The following is a 27,552-nucleotide window of genomic DNA, read 5'->3' as shown; positions in this document are numbered from 1 at the left end:
GAATTAAAAAGAGATAACAAAAGTGAAAAAGCCAACGGTACTCAGTGTTCCTAAATGTCCTCCCTCCCAAGTTCTGCCTGCGCTCGAAGCTGCTTAACTTCAATGATTGGACTGGAACCGGTGTTTTCAGCGTGATATGGCCGTTGCCGAGAGTACTAGTTTATAATTCGAATTCGAATTTAAAATTAATTAGACAAATTAAACTTCCTGCATCTTTTTAAAACAATAACAAAAATAAAATATGTTTACTTTTTTCATATCTGGTGGAATTAAAAAGAGATGACAAATGTGAAAAAGCCAACGGCACTCAGTGTTCCTAAATGGCCTCCCTCCCTAGTTCTGCCCGCGCTCGAAGCTGCTTAACGTCAATGGTCGGACGAGAACCGGTGTTTTCCACGTGATATGGCCGTTGCCGAGAGCACTAGTTAGTAATTCGAATTTAAATTTAATTAGAGAAATTAAACTTCCTGCATCTTTTTAAACAATAACAACAATAAAATATGTTTGCTTTTTAATATCTGGTGGAATTAAAAAGAGATAACAAAAGTGAAAAAGCCAACGGCACTCAGTGTTCCAAAATGGCCTCCCTCCCAAGTTCTGCCCGCGCTCGAAGCTGCTTAACGTCAATGGTCGGACGAGAACCAGTGTTTTCCGCGTGATATGGCCGTTGCCGAGAGCACTAGTTAGTAATTCGAATTTAAAAATAATTAGACTAATTAAACTTCCTGCATCTTTTTAAACAATAACAACAATAAAATATGTTTGCTTTTTTTCATATCTGGTGGAATTAAAAAGAGATAACAAAAGTGAAAAAGCCAACGGTACTCAGTGTTCCTAAATGTCCTCCCTCCTAAGTTCTGTCTCCGCTCGAAGCTGCTTAACTTCAATGATTGGACTGAAAACGGTGTTTTCAGCGTGATATAGCCGTTGCCGAGAGTACTAGTTTATAATTCCAATTCGAATTTAAAATTAATTAGACAAATTAAACTTCCTGCATCTCTTTAAAACAATAACAAAAATAAAATATGTTTACTTTTTTCATATCTGGTGGAATTAAAAAGAGATGACAAATGTGAAAAAGCCAACGGCACTCAGTGTTCCTAAATGGCCTCCCGCCCTAGTTCTGCCCGCGCTCGAAGCTGCTTAACGTCAATGGTCGGACGAGAACCGGTGTTTTCCACGTGATATGGCCGTTGCCGAGAGCACTAGTTATGGCCGTTGCCGAGAGCACTAGTTAATAATTCGAATTTAAAATTAATTAGACAAATTAAACTTCCTGCAACTTTTTAAAACAATAACGAAAATAAAATGATTGCTTTTTTCATATCTGGTGGAATTAAAAAGAGATAACAAAAGTGAAAAAACCAACGGCACTCAGTGTTCCTAAATGGCCTCCCTCCCAAGTTCTGCCCGCGCTCGAAGCTGCTTAACGTCAATGGTCGGACGAGAACCGGTGTTTTCCGCGAGATATGGCTGTTGCCGAGAACACTAGTTAGTAATTCGAATTTAAAATTAATTAGACAAATTAAACTTCCTGCATGTTTTAAAAACAATAAAAAAAGAAAATATGTTAGTTTTCTTCATACCTGGTGGAATTTAAAAGAGATGACAAATGTGAAAAAGCCAACGGCACTCAGTGTTCCTAAATGGCCTCCCTCCCTAGTTCTGCCCGCGCTCGAAGCTTTAACGTCAATGGTCGGACGAGAACCGGTGTATTCCGCGTGATATGGCCGTTGCCGAGAGCACTAGTTAGTAATTCGAATTGAAAAATAATTAGAGAAATTAAACTTCCTGCATCTTTTTAAACAATAACAACAATAAAATATGTTTGGTTTTTAATATCTGGTGGAATTAAAAAGAGATAACAAAAGTGAAAAAGCCAACGGCACTGAGTGTTCCAAAATGGCCTCCCTCCCAAGTTCTGCCCGCGCTCGAAGCTGCTTAACGTCAATGGTCGGACGAGAACCGGTGTTTTCCGAGTGATATGGCCGTTGCCGAGAGCACTAGTTAGTAATTCGAATTTAAAAATAATTAGACTAATTAAACTTCCTGCATCTTTTTAAACAATAACAACAATAAAATATGTTTGCTTTTTTTCATATCTGGTGGAATTAAAAAGAGATAACAAAAGTGAAAAGGCCAACGGTACTCAGTGTTCCTAAATGTCCTCCCTCCCAAGTTCTGCCTGCGCTCGAAGCTGCTTAACTTCAATGATTGGACTGGAACCGGTGTTTTCAGCGTGATATGGCCGTTGCCGAGAGTACTAGTTTATAATTCGAATTCGAATTTAAAATTAATTAGACAAATTAAACTTCCTGCATCTCTTTAAAACAATAACAAAAATAAAATATGTTTATTTTTTTCATATCTGGTGGAATTAAAAAGAGATGACAAATGTGAAAAAGCCAACGGCACTCAGTGTTCCTAAATGGCCTCCCTCCCTAGTTCTGCCCGCGCTCGAAGCTGCTTAACGTCAATGGTCGGACGAGAACCGGTGTTTTCCACGTGATATGGCCGTTGCCGAGAGCACTAATTAGTAATTCGAATTTAAAATTAATTAGACAAATTAAACTTCCTGCATCTTTTTAAAACAATAACAAAATAAAATGTTTGCTTTTTTCATATCTGGTGGAATTAAAAAGAGATAACAAAACTGAAAAAGCCAACGGCACTCAGTGTTCCAAAATGGCCTCCCTCCCAAGTTCTGCCCGCGCTCAAAGCTGCTTAACGTCAATGGTCGGACGAGAACCGGTGTTTTCCGCGTGATATGGCCGTTGCCGCCGAGAGCACTAGTTAGTAATTCGAATTTAAAAATAATTAGATAAATTAAACTTCCTGCATCTTTTTAAACAATAACAACAATAAAATATGTTTGCTTTTTTCATATCTGGTGGAATTAAAAAGAGATAACAAAAGTGAAAAAGCCAACGATACTCAGTGTTCCTAAATGTCCTCCCTCCCAAGTTCTGCCTGCGCTCGAAGCTGCTTAACTTCAATGATTGGACTGGAACCAGTGTTTTCAGCGTGATATGGCCGTTGCCGAGAGTACTAGTTTATAATTCGAATTCGAATTTAAAATTAATTAGACAAATTAAACTTCCTGCATCTTTTTAAAACAATAACAAAAATAAAATATGTTTACTTTTTTCATATCTGGTGGAATTAAAAAGAGATGACAAATGTGAAAAAGCCAACGGCACTCAGTGTTCCTAAATGGCCTCCCTCCCTAGTTCTGCCCGCGCTCGAAGCTGCTTAACGTCAATGGTCGGACGAGAACCGGTGTTTTCCGCGTGATATGGCCGTTGCCGAGAGCACTAGTTAGTAATTCGAATTTAAAAATAATTAGACAAATTAAACTTCCTGCATCTTTTTAAACAATAACAACAATAAAATATGTTTGCTTTTTAATATCTGGTGGAATTAAAAAGAGATAACAAAAGTGAAAAAGCCAACGGCACTCAGTGTTCCAAAATGGCCTCCCTCCCAAGTTCTGCCCGCGCTCGAAGCTGCTTAACGTCAATGGTCGGACGAGAACCAGTGTTTTCCGCGTGATATGGCCGTTGCCGAGAGCACTAGTTAGTAATTCGAATTTAAAAATAATTAGACTAATTAAACTTCCTGCATCTTTTTAAACAATAACAACAATAAAATATGTTTGCTTTTTTTCATATCTGGTGGAATTAAAAAGAGATAACAAAAGTGAAAAAGCCAACGGTACTCAGTGTTCCTAAATGTCCTCCCTCCCAAGTTCTACCTGCGCTCGAAGCTGCTTAACTTCAATGATTGGACTGGAACCGGTGTTTTCAGCGTGATATGGCCGTTGCCGAGAGTACTAGTTTATAATTCGAATTCGAATTTAAAATTAATTAGACAAATTAAACTTCCTGCATCTCTTTAAAACAATAACAAAAATAAAATATGTTTACTTTTTTCATATCTGGTGGAATTTAAAAGAGATGACAAATGTGAAAAAGCCAACGGCACTCAGTGTTCCTAAATGGCCTCCCTCCCTAGTTCTGCCCGCGCTCGAAGCTGCTTAACGTGAACGGTCGGACGAGAACCGGTGTTTTCCACGTGATATGGCCGTTGCCGAGAGCACTAATTAGTAATTCGAATTTAAAATTAATTAGACAAATTAAACTTCCTGCATCTTTTTAAAACAATAACAAAATAAAATATTTGCTTTTTTCATATCTGGTGGAATTAAAAAGAGATAACAAAACTGAAAAAGCCAACGGCACTCAGTGTTCCAAAATGGCCTCCCTCCCAAGTTCTGCCCGCGCTCAAAGCTGCTTAACGTCAATGGTCGGACGAGAACCGGTGTTTTCCGCGTGATATGGCCGTTGCCGAGAGCACTAGTTAGTAATTCGAATTTAAAAATAATTAGACAAATTAAACTTCCTGCATCTTTTTAAAACACTAACAAAAATATAATGTTAGCTTTATTCATATCTGGTGGAATTAAAAAGAGATAACAAAAGTGAAAAAGCCAACGGCACTCAGTGTTCCTAAATGGTCTCCCTCCCAAGTTCTGCCTGCGCTCGAAGCTGCTTAACTTCAATGATTGTCGAGAACCGGTGTTATCAGTGTGATATGGCCGTTGCCGAGAGCACTAGTTAATAATTCGAATTTAAAATTAATTAGACAAATTAAACTTCCTTAATGTTTTAAAAACAATAACAAAAAGAAAATCTGTTTTTTTTTTCATATCTGGTGGAATTTAATAGAAAAAAAAAGTGAAAAAGCCAACGGCACGCATTAATCCTAAATGGTCTCTCTCCCAAGTACTGCCTTCGCTCGAAGTTCCTTAACTTTAATGATAGGACGAGAACTGTTGTTTTCAGCGTGATATGGCCGTTGCCGAGAGCACTAGTTAATAATTCGAATTTGAAATTAATTGGACAAATTAAACTATCTGCATCTTTTTAAAACAATAACAAAAATAAAATGTTTACTTTTTTCATATCTGGTGGAATTAAAAAGAGATAACAAAAGTGAAAAAGCCAACGGCATTCAGTTTTCCTAAATGGCCTCCCTCCCAAGTTCTGCCTGCGCTCCAAGCTGCTTAGCGTCAATGGTCGGACGAGAACCGGTGTTTTCCGCGTGATATGGCCGTTGCCAAGAGCACTAGTTAATAATTCGAATTTAAAATTAGTTAGACAAATTAAACTTCCTGCATCTTTTTAAAACAATAACAAAAATAAAATATGTTTGCTTTTTTCATATCTGGTGGAATTTAAAAGAGATAACAAAAGTGAAAAAGCCAACGGCACGCATTGTTCCTAAATGGTCTCCCTCCCAAGAGCTGCCTGTTCTCGAAGCTGCTTAACTTCAATGATCGGACGAGAACCGTTGTTTTCAGCGTGATATGGTTGTCGCCGAGAGCACTAATAAATAATTCGAATTTAATATTAATTAGACAAATTAAACTTCCTGCATCTTTCTAAAACAATAACAAAATAAGTTGGGAAAACCAAAATATTACCTCTCCGAGTCAAGACGACTACTTACAAACTTATTTACCCAGATATGGAAATGTTTCTTAAGTTAAAATTTATGAAATATTAAAGCAGTATACAAAGCATAGCAAATATACTGTAAATCAGACGACATTTTACATCCAATAATGATATACTTGTACACATTAAAATTATCCGATGGGGGAAAAACGGGAAATGAAGAGATAAAACTTTGGAGGGATATTACCTTTACGTGTTTGTAAAGGCTCAATTTTCTACTCCTCAACTGTATGCCCTATATGTTCAAAGCCATATTCACAACAGGGTTGCCATGTAAACACTATCCTCTCGTTTCATCTCAACGATTTTCTTAGTTTGTCAACATGACTGTTAACGTTACATAACACCAAAGCTTATTTGTGGCTACACACACTGAAAGTAAATGCGTACCATAAAAAGCATGAAAACACGAAGCTATTATCCGATTACGATCAGACATTTCACTGGTCTGGGCTGCGTTCAGCAGAGCTCACCAAAAAAGACGGCGGATTTTGGAAATGTTTACCGGTGAGGTCTGTCGTCATAGCTTTTCTCCGGTCATTGGCGTTTTATAAATGACGCTAGCGCAATAAAGCGTGCAAGGTACCAAGGCTTAACAAAAATTGTATGATAGCATATTTATAGAGATAGATAACAACTTTTATAATTAAAATTAGAAACTAACATATCTCTTAAAATTCTCGCGTGATCAACTGGTTTCATGCCAATTAAATAGCTATAGTCCCATAGAGCTATTTGTATTAATTCCTCCATGGTTTTTACGCCAAGCTGAGAACTATGCGTTTTACGTCACGTTATCCAAAGAGCCGACTATTTCCTTTGAAGACCGCGCTAGCTCAGCGCTAAGCACCGTGACGTCAAAATTCAAAAACAAAATCCCGTTATGTAGGATACTGCTCACAGCGCTGGGCTCTGCTGAACGCGGCCCAGATTTCCACCATGATTATATAATCTAAGCCTAATTATTTAAAAGTGTATTTAATTTTCGGCTCACTCTGAACCGTTAATGTCTCTGCATTACAGAAACGAAAACCAAACCCAAGCGTTTACTTTTTGGTTCACTAGACCTATTGACAAATAAGAGTTCATTTGACCAACATAGTAGCGTTGTGCTTGTATTCACTTTAGAAAGGATTATCCTATAAACAAATGTAGTATAGCTTAAGTAATATATAAACATCCATTTTAAATAATAATATTTAAAAAAATCTTTGGAATATCAAAATGAAATAGAGCTTTAAAGCTACAAAAGTACTAAATACATCATAATTACGAAAAATATTTCCACATATTCACTTTATATTAAGGATAAAGGGAATAATATGGTTCTGTAGGATTCCTTTACACATCAAAACAAAACGAACTTCTAACGCAGCGCACTACTGTAACAACGGACGGACACACACAGACAAAAACATAGCCTGCTTTTTAACTCTTTCCGTATTAATTTTGAATTGAGAAACAAGATTATCTTAAATATTAAAATAAATATAGTTAATATTTAATATTTTCTTCGTTAGTTATTCGCCTTATTGAACGTTACATCGTTTTAAAAAAGAACAATTAAACATTCTTGAGAGACTTGACTAATATTGGCGTTTGAAATGAAGCATACGCCGGTTGCTTCGCCTTAATCAAATAGGTAGTATATAAGGGTGTCGAACTACAGCTAAAAGCAAGAACAACCGCAATTGCGAAAACCTATCGTGGACGTTTCTCGTAACCCTAGCTGATCGCCGCGAATGTCTTAAACCCAACGATGACGATGGAGTAGAAGCCAGGTGTGCAGACTGGTGTCCATGTGGGATGGACAAAAACAAAGACCAGAAGATGGTGGTGTAGAAGCCAGGTGTGCAGACTGGTGTCCATGTGGGATGGACAAAAACAAAGACCAGAAGATGGTGGTGTTAGAAGCCAGTGTGTACAGACTGGTGTCCATGTGGGATGGACAATGACCTTAGATTGGTGGTGTTAGAAGCCAGTGTGTACAGACTGGTGTCCATGTGGGATGGACAATGACCTGAAAATGGTGGTGTTAGAAACCAGTAAGTACAGACTGGTGTCCATGTGGGATGGACAAAAACAAAGACCAGAAGATGGTGGTGTTAGAAGCCAGTGTATACAGACTGGTGTCCATGTGGGATGAACAATGACCAGAAGATGGTGGTGGTTAGAAGCCAGTATGTACAGACGGGTGTCCATGTGGGATGGACGAAGGCCGTAAGATGGTGGTGATTAGAAGCCAGTAAGTACAGACTGGGGTCCGTGTGGGATGGACAAAGACCAGAAGATGGTGGTGTGAGAAGCCAGTGTGAACAGACTGGTATCCATGTGGGATGGACAATGACCAGAAGATGGTGGTGGTTAGAAGCCAGTATGTACAGACTGGTGTCCATGTGGGAAGGACGAAGGCCGTAAGATGGTGGTGATTAGAAGCCAGTAAGTACAGACTGGTGTCCGTGTGGGATGGACAAAGACCAGAAGATGGTGGTGTGAGAACTCAAGTAGAGGCGCCATTTCCGTGACTGTGAAAGCAGTTCGGAAATGGCGAACACGTTTGCTCCGATTTGGAAACTGCGAACGCGGTCACGTGGGTGTAACAACAGACACACACACAGACAGACAAACACACACACAGACAGACACAGACGATCGTTACAGAACCTCTCCATGACATACGTCACTCGGAGAGGTAAAAATTTTGCTTTTTTCATATCTGGTGGACTTTAAAAGAGAAAAACAAGTTGGGAAAACCAAAATTTTACCTCTCCGAGTCAAGAGGTCTACTATTACAAACTAATTTACCTAGATATGGAATTATTTCTCTTTTTTGAAGTAAACATTAACGAAATATTGAAGCAGTATTCCAAGCATAGTGAATAATACAGTAAAGCAGACGACATTATACATCCAATAAGGATAAATCTTGGACACATGGAAATCAGTCAATGGGGAAAAGATCAGGAAATGAAGTCTACGCTTCAGCTGTTTACCGTATATTCTGATTGCTACATTCACAACTGGTTTGCAGTGTAAAAACTATCGTCTCGTCTCACCTCAACAATATTCTTAGTTTGCCAACATGAATGTTAACGTTAAATAACATTAAAGCTAAATTGTAGCTAGACGCACTAATAGTCAATGCATACCATAAAGAGAATAAAAAGTCTGTAGCTACTACCCGTTTACCATTAGCCCTTTTACTATTCTAATTGCCACGATGATCTTTTCTTCTATTTTAAAATCTTAACCTGATTATTTAATAGTGTATTTAACTTTCGGCTCACTCTGAACCGTTGATGTCTCTTCATTCCAGACACGAAAATCAAAGCCCAAAGTTTACTTCACCTCAGGCCTCAATTATTTACTCTTTGTTTCACTAAGCCTATTACGGATGATACTTAATATACCCGCCGGAGTCTAGATCTTAGTTTTCTTCATGAAATCACTAAACCAAGGATTATTCTATATATAGATGTAGTATAGCTTAAGTAATATATAAACAGCCATTTCAAATAACAGTAAAAAAAAATCTTTGGAATATCAAAATGAAACAGAGCTTTATAGCTATAATACAACTAAAGGCATCGTAATTACGAAAAATATTTCAACATGTTCACTTTATATTATGGAAAAAGGGAATATTAAGCTTTGGTAGGATTTCTTTACACATAAACACAAGGCAAACTGCTAACTCAGCGCAATAGTGAAACAACGGACGGACACACACAGACAATCACAAGTTGGGAAAACCAAAATATTACCTCTCCGAGTCAAGACGACTACTTACAAACTTATTTACACAGATATGGAAATGTTTCTTAAGTTAAAATTTATGAAATATTAAAGCAGTATACAAAGCATAGCAAATATACTCTAAATCAGACGACATTTTACATCCAATTATGATATACTTGTACACATTAAAATCATCCGATGGGGGAAAAACGGGAAATGAAGAGATAAAACTTTGGAGGGATATTACCTTTACGTGTTTGTAAAGGCCCAATTTTCTACTCCTCAACTGTATGCCCTCTATGTTCAAAGCCATATTCACAACAGGGTTGCCATGTAAACACTATCCTCTCGTTTCACCTCAACAATTTTCTTAGTTTTGTCAACATGATTGTTAACGTTACATAACACCACAGCTTATTTGTGGCTACACACACTGAAAGTAAATGCGCATCATAAAAAGCATGAAAACACGAAGCTATAATCCGATTACGATCAGACCTTTCACTGGTCTGGGCTGCGTTCAGCAGAGCTCACCAAAAACGACAGCGGATTTTGGAAATGTTTACCGGTGAGCTCTGTCGTCATAGCTTTTCTCCGGTCATCCGCGTTTTATAAATGACGCTAGCGCAATAAAGCGTGCAAGGTACCAAGGCTTAACAAAAATTTTATGATAACATATTTATAGAGATAGATAACACCTTTTATAATTAAAATTAGAAACTAACATATCTCTTAAAATTCTCGCGTGATCAACTGATTTCACGCCAATTAAATAGCTATAGTCCCATCAGAATCATCAAGCTATTTGTATTAATTCCTCCATGGTTTTTTCGCCAAGCTGAGAACTACGCGTTTTACGTCACGTTATCCAAAATGCCGACTATTTTCTTTGAAGACCGCGCTAGCTCAGCGCTGAGCACCATGACGTCTAAATTCATAAACAAAATCCCGTTATGTAGGACACTGTTCATAGCGCTGGGCTCTGCTGAACGCGGCCCAGATTTCCACCATGATTATAAAATTTAAACCTAATTATTTAAAAGTGTATTTAACTATCGGCTCACTCTGAACCGTTAATGTCTCTGCATTACAGAAACGAAAACCAAGCGTTAACTTTTTGGTTCACTAGGCCTATTGACAAATAAAAGTTCATTTGACCAACATAGTAGCGTTGTGCTTGTATTCACTTTAGAAAGGATTATCCTATAAACAGATCTAGTATAGCTTAAGTAATATATAAACATCCATTTTAAATAATAATATTTAAAAAAATCTTTGGAATATCAAAATGAAATAGAGCTTTAAAGCTACAAAAGTACTAAATGCATCATAATTACGAAAAATATTTCCACATATTCACTTTATATTAAGGATAAAGGGAATATTATGGTTCTGTAGGATTTCTTTACACATCAAAACAAAACGAACTTCTAACGCAGCGCACTACTGTAACAACGGACGGACACACACAGACAAAAACATAGGCTGCTTTTTAACTCTTTCCGTATTAATTTTGAATTGAGAAACAAAATTATCTTAAATATTAAAATAAATATAATTAATATTTAACATTTTCTTCGTTAGTTATTCGCCTTATTGATCGTTACATCGTGTTGATAAAGAACAATTAAACATTCTTGAGAGACTTGACTAATATTGGCGTTTGAAATGAAGCATACGCCGGTTGCTTCGCCTCACTCAAATAGGTAGTATATAAGGGTGTCGAACTACAGCTAAAAGCAAGAACAACCGCAATTGCGAAAACCTTTGGTGGTGATCCCACCTTAGGGAGGCTAGACGTTTCTCGTAACCCTAGCTGATCGCCGCGAATGTCTTAAACCCAACGATGACGATGGAGTAGAAGCCAGGTGTACAGACTGGTGTCCAAGTGGAATGGACGAAGACCAGGAGATGGTGGTGATTAGAAGCCAGTATGTACAGACTGGTGTCCAAGTGGGATGGACAAAGACCAGAAGATGGTGGTGATTAGAAGCCAGTATGTACAGACTGGTGTCCATGTGGAATGGACGAAGACCAGAGGATGGTGGTGATTAGAAGCCAGTATGTACAGACTGGTGTCCATGTGGAATGGACGAAGACCAGAGGATGGTGGTGATTAGAAGCCAGTATGTACAGACTGGTGTCCATGGGGGATGGACAAAAACAAAGACCAGAAGATGGTGGTGTTAGAAGCCAGTGTGTACAGACTGGTGTCCATGTGGAATGGACAATTGACTAGTCAGATGAAGTAATAGTGGTCAGTTGAATTGTGGATAGCCTCAAGTTTTGAATTTTCCGGGAACTGTGAATGCGGTCCGGAAATAGCGAACACATTTGCTTCGATTCGGAAACTGCGAACGCGGTCCCCTGGGGTGTAAGTCAATAACAACAGCCAGACAGACAGACAGACAGACAGACACACACGTCGAAATTAGAACCTCTCCGTGACATACGTCACTCGGAGAGGTAAAAAGTACAAAATGCATCATAATTACGAAAAATACTTCCACATATTCACTTTATATTATGGAAAAAGGGAATATTAAGGTTCTGTATGATTTCTTAACACATCAACACAAGGCTAACTGCTAACGCGACGCACTAGTGTAACAATGGACGGACACACACAGACAAAAACATAGACTGCTTTTTAACTCTTTCCGTATTAATTTTGAGTTGAGAAACAAGATTATCTTTAATATATAAATAAATGTAATAATTTTTAATTATTTTAATCTTCAATAATTAACATTAATAATAGTTAAATCGTTTAAAATAAAGTTATACCTATTATCATCTCAAACTTTGCTAATATTGACGTTTAAAGTTAAGGGTACCCCTCTTGCCCGCTTTCTTCAAATTTTGGGGTATATATACGATTCGTTTCCATTATAAAAGTAAGGAAAAAGCGCAATTGCGAAAACCTTTGGTGGCGATCCCACCTTAGGGAGGCTAGACGTTTCTCGTAACCCTAGCTTATCGCCGCGAATATCCTAAAATCAAACGATGATAATGGAGTAGAAGCCAATGAGACAGATTGGTGTCTATGTGGAATAGACGGAAGACCATTAGATGGTGGTGTTTAGAAGCCAGAATGTACAGACTGGTGTCCAAGTGGGATGAACAAAGACCAGAAGATGGTGGTGATTAGAAGCCAGTAAGTACAGACTGGTGTACGTGTTGGATGGACATAGACCAGAAGATGGTGGTGTGAGAACTCAAGTAGAGGAGCCATTTCCGTGACTGTGAAAGCAGTTCGGAAATGGCGAACACGTTTGCTCCGATTTGGAAACTGCGAACGCGGTCACGTGGGTGTAACAACAGACACACAAACAAACAAACAGACATACACGCTCGTTACAGAACCTCTCCGTGACATACGTCACTGGGAGAGGTAAAAAGTGAAAAAGCCAACGGCACGCAGTGTTCCTAAATGGTCTCCCTACCAAGTACTGCCTGCGCCCGAAGCTGGTTAACTTCAATGATCGGACTGGAACCGGTGTTTTCAGCGTGATATGGCCGTTGCCGAGAGCACTAGTTTATAATTCAAATTTGAAATTAAAGTTAATTAGACAAATTAAACTTCCTGCATGTTTTTAAACAATAACAAAAAGAAAATATGTTTGCTTTTTTCATATCTGTTGGAATTTAAAAGAGATAACAAAAGTGAAAAAGCCAACTGCACTCAGTGTTCCTAAATGGTCTCCCTCCCAAGTACTGCCTGCGCTCGAAGCTGCTTAACTTCAATGATTGGACGAGAACCGGTGTTATCAGCGTGATATGGCCGTTGCCGAGAGCACTAGTTTATAATTCAAATTTGAAATTAAAGTTAATTAGACAAATTAAACTTCCTGCATGTTTTTAAACAATAACAAAAAGAAAATATGTTTGCTTTTTTCATATCTGTTGGAATTTAAAAGAGATAACAAAAGTGAAAAAGCCAACGGCACTCAGTGTTCCTAAATGGTCTCCCTCCCAAGTACTGCCTGCGCTCGAAGCTGCTTAACTTCAATGATTGGACGAGAACCGGTATTATCAGCGTGATATGGCCGTTGCCGAGAGCACTAGTTAATAATTCGAATTGGAAATTAATTGGACAAATTAAACTTTCTGCATCTTTTTAAAACAATAACAAAAATAAAATTTGTTTACTTTTTTCATATCCGGTGGAATTAAAAAGAGATAACAAAAGTGAAAAAGCCAACGGTACTCAGTGTTCCTAAATGTCCTCCCTCCCAAGTTCTGCCTGCGCTCGAAGCTGCTTAACTTCAATGATTGGACTGGAACCGGTGTTTTCAGCGTGATATGGCCGTTGCCGAGAGTACTAGTTTATAATTCGAATTCGAATTTAAAATTAATTAGACAAATTAAACTTCCTGCATCTTTTTAAAACAATAACAAAAATAAAATATGTTTACTTTTTTCATATCTGGTGGAATTAAAAAGAGATGACAAATGTGAAAAAGCCAACGGCACTCAGTGTTCCTAAATGGCCTAACTCCCAAGTTCTGCCTGCGCTCCAAGCAGCTTAACTTCAATGGTCGGACGAGAACCGGTTTTTTCCGCGTGATATGGCCGTTGCCGAGAGCACTAGTTAGTAATTCGAATTTAAAAATAATTAGACAAATTAAACTTCCTGCATCTTTTTAAACAATAACAACAATAAAATATGTTTACTTTTTTCATATCTGGTGGAATTAAAAAGAGATGACAAATGTGAAAAAGCCAACGGCACTCAGTGTTCCTAAATGGCCTCCCTCCCTAGTTCTGCCCGCGCTCGAAGCTGCTTAACGTCAATGGTCGGACGAGAACCGGTGTATTCCGCGTGATATGGCCGTTGCCGAGAGCACTAGTTAGTAATTCGAATTTAAAAATAATTAGACAAATTAAACTTCCTGCATCTTTTTAAACAATAACAACAGTAAAATATGTTTGCTTTTTTTCATATCTGGTGGAATTAAAAAGAGATAACAAAAGTGAAAAAGCCAACGGTACTCAGTGTTCCTAAATGTCCTCCCTCCCAAGTTCTGCCTGCGCTCGAAGCTGCTTAACTTCAATGATTGGACTGGAACCGGTGTTTTCAGCGTGATATTGCCGTTGCCGAGAGTACTAGTTTATAATTCGAATTCGAATTTAAAATTAATTAGACAAATTAAACTTCCTGCATCTTTTTAAAACAATAACAAAAGTAAAATATGTTTACTTTTTTCATATCTGGTGGAATTAAAAAGAGATGACAAATGTGAAAAAGCCAACGGCACTCAGTGTTCCTAAATGGCCTCCCTCCCTAGTTCTGCCCGCGCTCGAAGCTGCTTAACGTCAATGGTCGGACGAGAACCGGTGTTTTCCACGTGATATGGCCGTTGCCGAGAGCACTAGTTAGTAATTCGAATTTAAAAATAATTAGACAAATTAAACTTCCTGCATCTTTTTAAAACACTAACAAAAATATAATGTTAGCTTTATTCATATCTGGTGGAATTAAAAAGAGATAACAAAAGTGAAAAAGCCAACGGCACTCAGTGTTCCTAAATGGTCTCCCTCCCAAGTTCTGCCTGCGCTCGAAGCTGCTTAACTTCAATGATTGTCGAGAACCGGTGTTATCAGTGTGATATGGCCGTTGCCGAGAGCACTAGTTAATAATTCGAATTTAAAATTAATTAGACAAATTAAACTTCCTTAATGTTTTAAAAACAATAACAAAAAGAAAATATGTTTGTTTTTTTCATATCTGGTGGAATTTAATAGAGAAAAAAAAGTGAAAAAGCCAACTGCACGCATTAATCCTAAATGGTCTCTCTCCCAAGTACTGCCTTCGCTTGAAGTTCCTTAACTTTAATGATAGGACGAGAACTGGTGTTTTCAGCGTGATATGGCCGTTGCCGAGAGCACTAGTTAATAATTCGAATTTGAAATTAATTGGACAAATTAAACTATCTGCATCTTTTTAAAACAATAACAAAAATAAAATGTTTACTTTTTTCATATCTGGTGGAATTAAAAAGAGATAACAAAAGTGAAAAAGCCAACGGCATTCAGTTTTCCTAAATGGCCTCCCTCCCAAGTTCTGCCTGCGCTCCAAGCTGCTTAGCGTCAATGGTCGGACGAGAACCGGTGTTTTCCGCGTGAAATGGCCGTTGCCGAGACCACTAGTTAGTAATTCGAATTTAAAAATAATTAGACAAATTAAACTTCCTGCATCTTTTTAAACAATAACAAAAATAAAATGTTTGCTTTTTTCATATCTGGTGGAATTAAAAAGAGATAACAAAAGTGAAAAAGCCATCGGCAGTCAGTGTTCCTAAATCACCTGCCTCCCAAGTTCTGCCCGCACTCGAAGCTGCTTAACGTCAATGGTCGGACGAGAACCGGTGTTTTCCGCGTGATATGGCCGTTGCCGAGAGCACTAGTTAGTAATTCGAATTTAAAAATAATTTGACAAATTAAACTTCCTGCATCTTTTTAAAACAATAACAATAAAACGTGTTTGCTTTTTTTCATATCTGGTGGAATTTAAAAGAGATAACAAAAGTGAAAAAGCCAACGGCACGCATTGTTCCTAAATGGCCTCCCTCCCAAGTTCTGCCTGCGCTCCAAGCTGCTTAGCGTCAATGGTCGGACGAGAAACGGTGTTTTCCGCGTGATATGGCCGTTGCCGAGAGCATTAGTTAGTAATTCGAATTTAAAAATAATTAGACAAATTAAACTTCCTTCATCTTTTTAAAACAATAACAAAAATAAAATTTGTTTGCTTTTTTAATATCTGTTGAAATTTAAAAGAGATAACAAAAGTGAAAAAGCCAGCGGCACCCAGTGTTCCTAAATGGTCTCCCTCCCAAGTTCTGCCTGCGCTCGAAACTGCTTAACTTCAATGATTGTCGGGAACCGGTGTTATCAGCGTGATATGGCCGTTGCCGAGAGCACTAGTTAGTAATTCGAATTTAAAAATAATTTGACAAATTAAACTTCCTGCATCTTTTTAAAACAATAACAATAAAACGTGTTTGCTTTTTTCATATCTGGTGGAATTTAAAAGAGATAACAAATGTGAAAAAGCCAACGGCACTCAGTGTTCCTAAATGGCCTCCCTCCCAAGTTCTGCCTGCGCTCCAAGCAGCTTAACTTCAATGGTCGGACGAGAACCGGTTTTTTCCGCGTGATATGGCCGTTGCCGAGAGCACTAGTTAGTAATTCGAATTTAAAAATAATTAGACAAATTAAACTTCCTGCATCTTTTTAAACAATAACAACAATAAAATATGTTTACTTTTTTCATATCTGGTGGAATTAAAAAGAGATGACAAATGTGAAAAAGCCAACGGCACTCAGTGTTCCTAAATGGCCTCCCTCCCAAGTTCTGCCTGCGCTCCAAGCAGCTTAACTTCAATGGTCGGACGAGAACCGGTTTTTTCCGCGTGATATGGCCGTTGCCGAGAGCACTAGTTAGTAATTCGAATTTAAAAATAATTAGACAAATTAAACTTCCTGCATCTTTTTAAACAATAACAACAATAAAATATGTTTACTTTTTTCATATCTGGTGGAATTAAAAAGAGATGACAAATGTGAAAAAGCCAACGGCACTCAGTGTTCCTAAATGGCCTCCCTCCCTAGTTCTGCCCGCGCTCGAAGCTGCTTAACGTCAATGGTCGGACGAGAACCGGTGTATTCCGCGTGATATGGCCGTTGCCGAGAGCACTAGTTAGTAATTCGAATTTAAAAATAATTAGACAAATTAAACTTCCTGCATCTTTTTAAACAATAACAACAGTAAAATATGTTTGCTTTTTTTCATATCTGGTGGAATTAAAAAGAGATAACAAAAGTGAAAAAGCCAACGGTACTCAGTGTTCCTAAATGTCCTCCCTCCCAAGTTCTGCCTGCGCTCGAAGCTGCTTAACTTCAATGATTGGACTGGAACCGGTGTTTTCAGCGTGATATTGCCGTTGCCGAGAGTACTAGTTTATAATTCGAATTCGAATTTAAAATTAATTAGACAAATTAAACTTCCTGCATCTTTTTAAAACAATAACAAAAGTAAAATATGTTTACTTTTTTCATATCTGGTGGAATTAAAAAGAGATGACAAATGTGAAAAAGCCAACGGCACTCAGTGTTCCTAAATGGCCTCCCTCCCTAGTTCTGCCCGCGCTCGAAGCTGCTTAACGTCAATGGTCGGACGAGAACCGGTGTTTTCCACGTGATATGGCCGTTGCCGAGAGCACTAGTTAGTAATTCGAATTTAAAAATAATTAGACAAATTAAACTTCCTGCATCTTTTTAAAACACTAACAAAAATATAATGTTAGCTTTATTCATATCTGGTGGAATTAAAAAGAGATAACAAAAGTGAAAAAGCCAACGGCACTCAGTGTTCCTAAATGGTCTCCCTCCCAAGTTCTGCCTGCGCTCGAAGCTGCTTAACTTCAATGATTGTCGAGAACCGGTGTTATCAGTGTGATATGGCCGTTGCCGAGAGCACTAGTTAATAATTCGAATTTAAAATTAATTAGACAAATTAAACTTCCTTAATGTTTTAAAAACAATAACAAAAAGAAAATATGTTTGTTTTTTTCATATCTGGTGGAATTTAATAGAGAAAAAAAAGTGAAAAAGCCAACGGCACGCATTAATCCTAAATGGTCTCTCTCCCAAGTACTGCCTTCGCTTGAAGTTCCTTAACTTTAATGATAGGACGAGAACTGGTGTTTTCAGCGTGATATGGCCGTTGCCGAGAGCACTAGTTAATAATTCGAATTTGAAATTAATTGGACAAATTAAACTATCTGCATCTTTTTAAAACAATAACAAAAATAAAATGTTTGCTTTTTTCATATCTGGTGGAATTAAAAAGAGATAACAAAAGTGAAAAAGCCATCGGCAGTCAGTGTTCCTAAATCACCTGCCTCCCAAGTTCTGCCCGCACTCGAAGCTGCTTAACGTCAATGGTCGGACGAGAACCGGTGTTTTCCGCGTGATATGGCCGTTGCCGAGAGCACTAGTTAGTAATTCGAATTTAAAAATAATTTGACAAATTAAACTTCCTGCATCTTTTTAAAACAATAACAATAAAACGTGTTTGCTTTTTTTCATATCTGGTGGAATTTAAAAGAGATAACAAAAGTGAAAAAGCCAACGGCACGCATTGTTGCTAAATGGCCTCCCTCCCTAGTTCTGCCTGCGCTCCAAGCTGCTTAGCGTCAATGGTCGGACGAGAAGCGGTGTTTTCCGCGTGATATGGCCGTTGCCGAGAGCACTAGTTAGTATTTCGAATTTAAAAATAATTAGACAAATTAAACTTTCTTCATCTTTTTAAAACAATAACAAAAATAAAATTTGTTTGCTTTTTAAATATATGTTGAAATTTAAAAGAGATAACAAAAGTGAAAAAGCCAGCGGCACCCAGTGTTCCTAAATGGTCTCCCTCCCAAGTTCTGCCTGCGCTCGAAGCTGCTTAACTTGAACGATTGTCGGGAACCGGTGTTTTCCGCGTGATATGGCCGTTGCCGAGAGCACTAGTTAGTAATTCGAATTTAAAAATAATTAGACAAATTAAACTTCCTTCATCTTTTTAAAACAATAACAACAATAAAATATGTTTACTTTTTTCATATCTGGTGGAATAAAAAAGAGATGACAAATGTGAAAAAGCCAACGGCACTCAGTGTTCCTAAATGGCCTCCCTCCCTAGTTCTGCCCGCGCTCGAAGCTGCTTAACGTCAATGGTCGGACGAGAACCGGTGTATTCCGCGTGATATGGCCGTTGCCGAGAGCACTAGTTAGTAATTCGAATTGAAAAATAATTAGAGAAATTAAACTTCCTGCATCTTTTTAAACAATAACAACAATAAAATATGTTTGCTTTTCAATATCTGGTGGAATTAAAAAGAGATAACAAAAGTGAAAAAGCCAACGGCACTCAGTGTTCCAAAATGGCCTCCCTCCCAAGTTCTGCCCGCGCTCGAAGCTGCTTAACGTCAATGGTCGGACGAGAACCGGTGTTTTACGCGTGATATGGCCGTTGCCGAGAGCACTAGTTAGTAATTCGAATTTATAAATAATTAGACTAATTAAACTTCCTGCATCTTTTTAAACAATAACAACAATAAAATATGTTTGCTTTTTTTCATATCTGGTGGAATTAAAAAGGGATAACAAAAGTGAAAAAGCCAACGGTACTCAGTGTTCCTAAATGTCCTCCCTCCCAAGTTCTGCCTCCGCTCGAAGCTGCTTAACTTCAATGATTGGACTGGAACCGGTGTTTTCAGCGTGATATAGCCGTTGCCGAGAGTACTAGTTTATAATTCGAATTCGAATTTAAAATTAATTAGACAAATTAAACTTCCTGAATCTCTTTAAAACAATAACAAAAATAAAATATGTTTACTTTTCTCATATCTGGTGGAATTAAAAAGAGATGACAAATGTGCAAAAGCCAACGGCACTCAGTGTTCCTATATGGCCTCCATCCCTAGTTCTGCCCGCGCTCGAAGCTGCTTAACGTCAATGGTCGGACGACAACCGGTGTTTTCCACGTGATATGGCCGTTGCCGAGAGCACTAGTTAGTAATTCGAATTTAAAAATAATTAGACAAATTAAACTTCCTGCATCTTTTTAAAACACTAACAAAAATATAATGTTAGCTTTATTCATATCTGGTGGAATTAAAAAGAGATAACAAAAGTGAAAAAGCCAACGGCACTCTGTATTCCTAAATGGTCTCCCTCCCAAGATCTGCCTGCGCTCGAAGCTGCTTAACTTCAATGATTGTCGAGAACCGGTGTTATCAGTGTGATATGGCCGTTGCCGAGAGCACTATTTAGTAATTCGAATTTAAAATTAATTAGACAAATTAAACTTCCTTAATGTTTTAAAAACAATAACAAAAAGAAAATATGTTTGTTTTTTTCATATCTGGTGGAATTTAATAGAGAAAAAAAGTGAAAAAGCCAACGGCACGCATTAATCCTAAATGGTCTCTCTCCCAAGTACGGGTCTCGTACATAATCCCCCTGGACATAATCCCCCCGGACAAAATCCCCCTATTTTGGATTTGCCAAGACTTTTTCCCCCCGATTTTAGACGTGTTTGTACAAAATCCCCCCAGAGAAAACGTCCAGGACAAAATCCCCCAAAAGGAAAACTGTTCAACAAAATCCTACCGAAAGGATCATTTTATTGAAAATCCCCCAGATAATAGGCATTTAGAAGTAAAGGTAAACGGAAGCCCAAATCCAAAGATTATCTTTAATAATAATGCAAAAGTATAATTCACAAGAGTGAAAGGTATTGCAAACAATGTTCCTAAACCAAAAGAAGTAAACTACTGATTTTGTTTTAACTTATTTCCAAAATTCCAATATTTTGGAAAAGGCGGCATTTTATGGTTAGTCAGCAATATTTTGGAAAAGGCGGAAATTTATGGTTAGTCAGCGATATTTTGGAAAAGGCGGAAATTTATGGTTAGTCAGCGATATTTTGGAAAAGGGGGAAATTTATGGTTAGTCAGCGATATTTTGGAAAAGGGGGAAATTTATGGTTAGTCAGCGATATTTTGGAAAAGGCGGAAATTTGTGGTTAGTCAAAAATATTTTGGAAAAGGCGGCAATTTATGGTTAGTCAGCGATATTCTGGAAAAGGCGGAAATTTATGGTTAGTCAGCAATACTTTGGAAAAGGGGGAAATTTATGGTTTGTCAGCGATATTTTGGAAAAGGCGGAAATTTGTGGTTAGTCAAAAATATTTTGGAAAAGGCGGAGATTTATGGTTATCAGCAGTATTTTGGAAAAGGCGGAAATTTATGGTTAGTCAGCGATATTTTGGAAAAGGCAGAAATTTATGGTTAGTCAGCGATATTTTGGAAAAGGCGGAAATTTATGGTTATCAGCAGTATTTTGGAAAAGGAGGAAATTTATGGTTAGTCAGCGATATTTTGGAAAAGGCGGAAATTTATGGTTAGTCAGCGATATTTTGGAAAAGGCGGAAATTTATGGTTAGTCAGCGATATTTTGGAAAAGGCGGAAATTTATGGTTAGTCAGCGATATTTTGGAAAAGGCGGAAATTTATGGTTAGTCAGCGATATTTTGGAAAAGGCGGAAATTTATGGTTAGTCAGCAATATTTTGGAAAAGGCGGAAATTTATGGATATCAGCAGTATTTTGGAAAAGGGGGAAATTTATGGTTATCAGCAGTATTTTGGAAAAGGGGGAAATTTATGGTTAGTCAGCGATATTTTGGAAAAGGCTGAAATTTAGGGTTAGTCAGCGATATTTTTGAAAAGGCGGAAATTTATAATTAGTCAGCGATATTTTGGAAAAGACGGAAATTTATGGTTAGTCAGCGATATTTTGGAAAAGGCGGAAATTTATAGTTAGTCAGCGATATTTTGGAAAAGGCGGAAATTTATGGTTAGTCAGCGATATTTTGGAAAAGGCGGAAATTTATGGTTAGTCAGCAATATTTTGGAAAAGGCGAAAATTTATGGTTAGTCGACAATTCATACTATTTTCTCCATCATTGGTTCCGCTTTTCCTCGTAGGGGGAATACTACTATTTTTACTACTATCCTACTAAAAATATTTCCACTGTGGAAAACGACGTCTAAAATAGGAATGACCCATGAAGGGTTCGTCTCCAAGGTGGGGATTTCGTTCCGTAAGCGGGGGATTTTGTCTCCAATTTGGGAGGGATTTTGTCTCCAGTTTGGGGAGATTTTGTCTCCAGTTTGGGGGGATTTTGTCTGCAAATGGGGGGATTTTGTCTTATGCCCATTTAGACGGGGGGAAATTTTTGGGGGGATTATGTCCAGGGGGATTATGGGAGTCACCCCCCAAGTACTGCCTTCGCTCGAAGTTCCTTAACTTTAATGAAAGGACGAGAACTGGTGTTTTCAGCGTGATATGGCCGTTGCCGAGAGCACTAGTTAATAATTCGAATTTGAAATTAATTGGACAAATTAAACTATCTGTATCTTTTTAAAACAATAACAAAAATAAAATATGTTTACTTTTTTCATATCTGGTGGAATTGAAAAGAGATAACAAAAGTGAAAAAGCCAACGGCATTCAGTTTTCCTAAATGGCCTCCCTCCCAAGTTCTGCCTGCGCTCCAAGCTGCTTAGCGTCAATGGTCGGACGAGAACCGGTGTTTTCCGCGTGATATGGCCGTTGCCGAGACCACTAGTTAGTAATTCGAATTTAAAAATAATTAGACAAATTAAACTTCCTGCATCTTTTTAAACAATAACAAAAATAAAATGTTTGCTTTTTTCATATCTGGTGAAATTAAAAAGAGATAACAAAAGTGAAAAAGCCATCGACACTCAGTGTTCCTAAATGGCCTGCCTCCCAAGTTCTGCCCGCACTCGAAATTGCTTAACGTCAATGGTCGGACGAGAACCGGTGTTTTCCGCGTGATATGGCCGTTGCCGAGAGCACTAGTTAGTAATTCGAATTTAATATTAATTAGACAAATTAAACTTCCTGCATCTTTTTAAAACAATAACAAAAATAAAATATGTTTGCTTTTTTCATATCTGTTGAAATTTAAAAGAGATAACAAAAGTGAAAAAGCCAGCGGCACCCAGTGTTCCTAAATGGTCTCCCTCCCAAGTTCTGCCTGCGCTCGAAGCTGCTTAACTTCAATGATTGTCGAGAACCGGTGTTATCAGCGTGATATGGCCGTTGCCGAGAGCACTAGTTAATAATTCGAATTTAAAATTAATTAGACAAATTAAACTTCCTGCATCTTTTTAAAACAATAACGAAAATAAAATGTTTGCTTTTTTCATATCTGGTGGAATTAAAAAGAGATAACAAAAGTGAAAAAACCAACGGCACTCAGTGTTCCTAAATGGCCTCCCTCCCAAGTTCTGCCCGCGCTCGAAGTTGCTCAACGTCAATGGTCGGACGAGAACCGGTGTTTTCCGCGAGATATGGCCGTTGCCGAGAACACTAGTTAGTAATTCGAATTTAAAATTAATTAGACAAATTAAACTTCCTGCATGTTTTAAAAACAATAAAAAAAAGAAAATATGTTAGTTTTCTTCATACCTGGTGGAATTTAAAAGAGAAAACAAAAGTGAAAAAGCCAACGGCACGCATTGTTCCTAAATGGCCTCCCTCCCAAGTTCTGCCTGCGCTCCAAGCAGCTTAACTTCAATGGTCGGACGAGAACCGGTTTTTTCCGCGTGATATGGCCGTTGCCGAGAGCACTAGTTAGTAATTCGAATTTAAAAATAATTAGACAAATTAAACTTCCTGCATCTTTTTAAACAATAACAACAATAAAATATGTTTACTTTTTTCATATCTGGTGGAATTTAAAAGAGATAACAAAAGTGAAAAAGCCAACGCCACGCATTGTTCCTAAATGGCTCCCTCCCAAGTTCTGCCCGCGCTCGAAGTTGCTTAACGTCAATGGTCGGACAAGAACCGGTGTTTTCCGCGAGATATGGCCGTTGCCGAGAACACTAGTTAGTAATTCGAATTTAAAATTAATTAGACAAATTAAACTTCCTGCATGTTTTAAAAACAATAAAAAAAAGAAAATATGTTAGTTTTCTTCATACCTGGTGGAATTTAAAAGAGAAAACAAAAGTGAAAAAGCCAACGGCACTCAGTGTTCCTAAATGGCCTCCCTCCCAAGTTCTGCCCGCGCTCGAAGTTGCTTAACGTCAATGGTCGGACGAGAACCGGTGTTTTCCGCGAGATATGGCCGTTGCCGAGAACACTAGTTAGTAATTCGAATTTAAAAATAATTAGACAAATTAAACTTCCTGCATCTTTTTAAACAATAACAACAATAAAATATGTTTAATTTTCCCATATCTGGTGGAATTTAAAAGAGATAACAAAAGTGAAAAAGCCAACGCCACGCATTGTTCCTAAATGGTCTACCTCCCAAGTACTGCCCGCGCTCAAAGTTACTTAACTTTAATGATAGGACGAGAACCGGTGTTTTCCGCGTGATATGGCCGTTGCCGAGAGCACTAGTTAGTAATTCGAATTTAAAATTAATTAGACAAATTGAACTTCCTGTATCTTTTTAAAACAATAACAAAAATAAAATATGTTTGCTTTTTTCATATCTGTTGAAATTTAAAAGAGATAACAAAAGTGAAAAAGCCAGCGGCACCCAGTGTTCCTAAATGGTCTCCCTCCCAAGTTCTGCCTGCGCTCGAAGCTGCTTAACTTCAATGATTGTCGAGAACCGGTGTTATCAGCGTGATATGGCCGTTGCCGAGAGCACTAGTTAATAATTCGAATTTAAAATTAATTAGACAAATTAAACTTCCTGAATCTTTTTAAAACAATAACGAAAATAAAATGTTTGCTTTTTTCATATCTGGTGGAATTAAAAAGAGATAACAAAAGTGAAAAAACCAACGGCACTCAGTGTTCCTAAATGGCCTCCCTCCCAAGTTCTGCCCGCGCTCGAAGTTGCTTAACGTCAATGGTCGGACGAGAACCGGTGTTTTCCGCGAGATATGGCCGTTGCCGAGAACACTAGTTAGTAATTCGAATTTAAAATTAATTAGACAAATTAAACTTCCTGCATGTTTTAAAAACAATAAAAAAAAGAAAATATGTTAGTTTTCTTCATACCTGGTGGAATTTAAAAGAGAAAACAAAAGTGAAAAAGCCAACGGCACTCAGTGTTCCTAAATGGCCTCCCTCCCAAGTTCTGCCCGCGCTCGAAGTTGCTTAACGTCAATGGTCGGACGAGAACCGGTGTTTTCCGCGAGATATGGCCGTTGCCGAGAACACTAGTTAGTAATTCGAATTTAAAAATAATTAGACAAATTAAACTTCCTGCATCTTTTTAAACAATAACAACAATAAAATATGTTTACTTTTTTCATATCTGGTGGAATTTAAAAGAGATAACAAAAGTGAAAAAGCCAACGCCACGCATTGTTCCTAAATGGTCTACCTCCCAAGTACTGCCCGCGCTCAAAGTTACTTAACTTTAATGATAGGACGAGAACCGGTGTTTTCCGCGTGATATGGCCGTTGCCGAGAGCACTAGTTAGTAATTCGAATTTAAAATTAATTAGACAAATTGAACTTCCTGTATCTTTTTAAAACAATAACAAAAATAAAATATGTTTGCTTTTTTCATATCTGTTGAAATTTAAAAGAGATAACAAAAGTGAAAAAGCCAGCGGCACCCAGTGTTCCTAAATGGTCTCCCTCCCAAGTTCTGCCTGCGCTCGAAGCTGCTTAACTTCAATGATTGTCGAGAACCGGTGTTATCAGCGTGATATGGCCGTTGCCGAGAGCACTAGTTAATAATTCGAATTTAAAATTAATTAGACAAATTAAACTTCCTGAATCTTTTTAAAACAATAACGAAAATAAAATGTTTGCTTTTTTCATATCTGGTGGAATTAAAAAGAGATAACAAAAGTGAAAAAACCAACGGCACTCAGTGTTCCTAAATGGCCTCCCTCCCAAGTTCTGCCCGCGCTCGAAGTTGCTTAACGTCAATGGTCGGACGAGAACCGGTGTTTTCCGCGAGATATGGCCGTTGCCGAGAACACTAGTTAGTAATTCGAATTTAAAATTAATTAGACAAATTAAACTTCCTGCATGTTTTAAAAACAATAAAAAAAAGAAAATATGTTAGTTTTCTTCATACCTGGTGGAATTTAAAAGAGAAAACAAAAGTGAAAAAGCCAACGGCACGCATTGTTCCTAAATGGCCTCCCTCCCAAGTTCTGCCTGCGCTCCAAGCAGCTTAACTTCAATGGTCGGACGAGAACCGGTTTTTTCCGCGTGATATGGCCGTTGCCGAGAGCACTAGTTAGTAATTCGAATTTAAAAATAATTAGACAAATTAAACTTCCTGCATCTTTTTAAACAATAACAACAATAAAATATGTTTACTTTTTTCATATCTGGTGGAATTTAAAAGAGATAACAAAAGTGAAAAAGCCAACGCCACGCATTGTTCCTAAATGGTCTCCCTCCCAAGTACTGCCCGCGCTCGAAGTTGCTTAACGTCAATGGTCGGACGAGAACCGGTGTTTTCCGCGAGATATGGCCGTTGCCGAGAACACTAGTTAGTAATTCGAATTTAAAATTAATTAGACAAATTAAACTTCCTGCATGTTTTAAAAACAATAAAAAAAAGAAAATATGTTAGTTTTCTTCATACCTGGTGGAATTAAAAAGAGATAACAAAAGTGAAAAAGCCAACGGCACTCAGTGTTCCAAAATGGCCTCCCTCCCAAGTTCTGCCCGCGCTCGAAGCTGCTTAACGTCAATGGTCGGACGAGAACCGGTGTTTTCCGAGTGATATGGCCGTTGCCGAGAGCACTAGTTAGTAATTCGAATTTAAAAATAATTAGACTAATTAAACTTCCTGCATCTTTTTAAACAATAACAACAATAAAATATGTTTGCTTTTTTTCATATCTGGTGGAATTAAAAAGAGATAACAAAAGTGAAAAAGCCAACGGTACTCAATGTTCCTAAATGTCCTCCCTCCCAAGTTCTGCCTGCGCTCGAAGCTGCTTAACTTCAATGATTGGACTGGAACCGGTGTTTTCAGCGTGATATGGCCGTTGCCGAGAGTACTAGTTTATAATTCGAATTCGAATTTAAAATTAATTAGACAAACTAAACTTCCTGCATCTTTTTAAAACAATAACAAAAATAAAATATGTTTACTTTTTTCATATCTGGTGGAATTAAAAAGAGATGGCAAATGTGAAAAAGCCAACGGCACTCAGTGTTCCTAAATGGCCTCCCTCCCAAGTTCTGCCTGCGCTCCAAGCAGCTTAACTTCAATGGTCGGACGAGAACCGGTTTTTTCCGCGTGATATGGCCTTTGCCGAGAGCACTAGTTAATAATTCGAATTTAAAAATAATTAGACAAATTAAACTTCCTGCATCTTTTTAAACAATAACAACAATAAAATATGTTTACTTTTTTCATATCTGGTGGAATTAAAAAGAGATGACAAATGTGAAAAAGCCAACGGCACTCAGTGTTCCTAAATGGCCTCCCTCCCTAGTTCTGCCCGCGCTCGAAGCTGCTTAACGTCAATGGTCGGACGAGAACCGGTGTATTCCGCGTGATATGGCCGTTGCCGAGAGCACTAGTTAGTAATTCGAATTGAAAAATAATTAGAGAAATTAAACTTCCTGCATCTTTTTAAACAATAACAACAATAAAATATGTTTGCTTTTTAATATCTGGTGGAATTAAAAAGAGATAACAAAAGTGAAAAAGCCAACGGCACTGAGTGTTCCAAAATGGCCTCCCTCCCAAGTTCTGCCCGCGCT

At 37.9% G+C, this 27,552-nt stretch overlaps 3 pseudogenes; all 3 read right to left on the bottom strand.

Moving 5' to 3' along the window:
• Positions 1 to 12,665: 12,665 nt before the first annotated feature.
• On the bottom strand, positions 12,666 to 12,784 carry LOC149703765 (5S ribosomal RNA; annotated as a pseudogene).
• Positions 12,785 to 12,930: 146 nt separating this feature from the next.
• Positions 12,931 to 13,049, bottom strand: LOC149703764 (5S ribosomal RNA; annotated as a pseudogene).
• A 146-nt stretch (positions 13,050 to 13,195) lies between these two features.
• On the bottom strand, positions 13,196 to 13,314 carry LOC149703763 (5S ribosomal RNA; annotated as a pseudogene).
• Between the last annotated feature and the right edge of the window lie 14,238 nt (positions 13,315 to 27,552).

This window comes from Phalangium opilio, unplaced genomic scaffold (assembly GCF_054372755.1).
Source record: "Phalangium opilio isolate 3A_F unplaced genomic scaffold, DU_Popi_V2 ptg000017l_1, whole genome shotgun sequence".
Taxonomy (NCBI): Eukaryota; Metazoa; Arthropoda; class Arachnida; order Opiliones; family Phalangiidae; genus Phalangium; species Phalangium opilio.
Note: the sequence above shows the minus strand (reverse complement) of the source record. Positions and strands in the feature narration are given on the sequence as shown.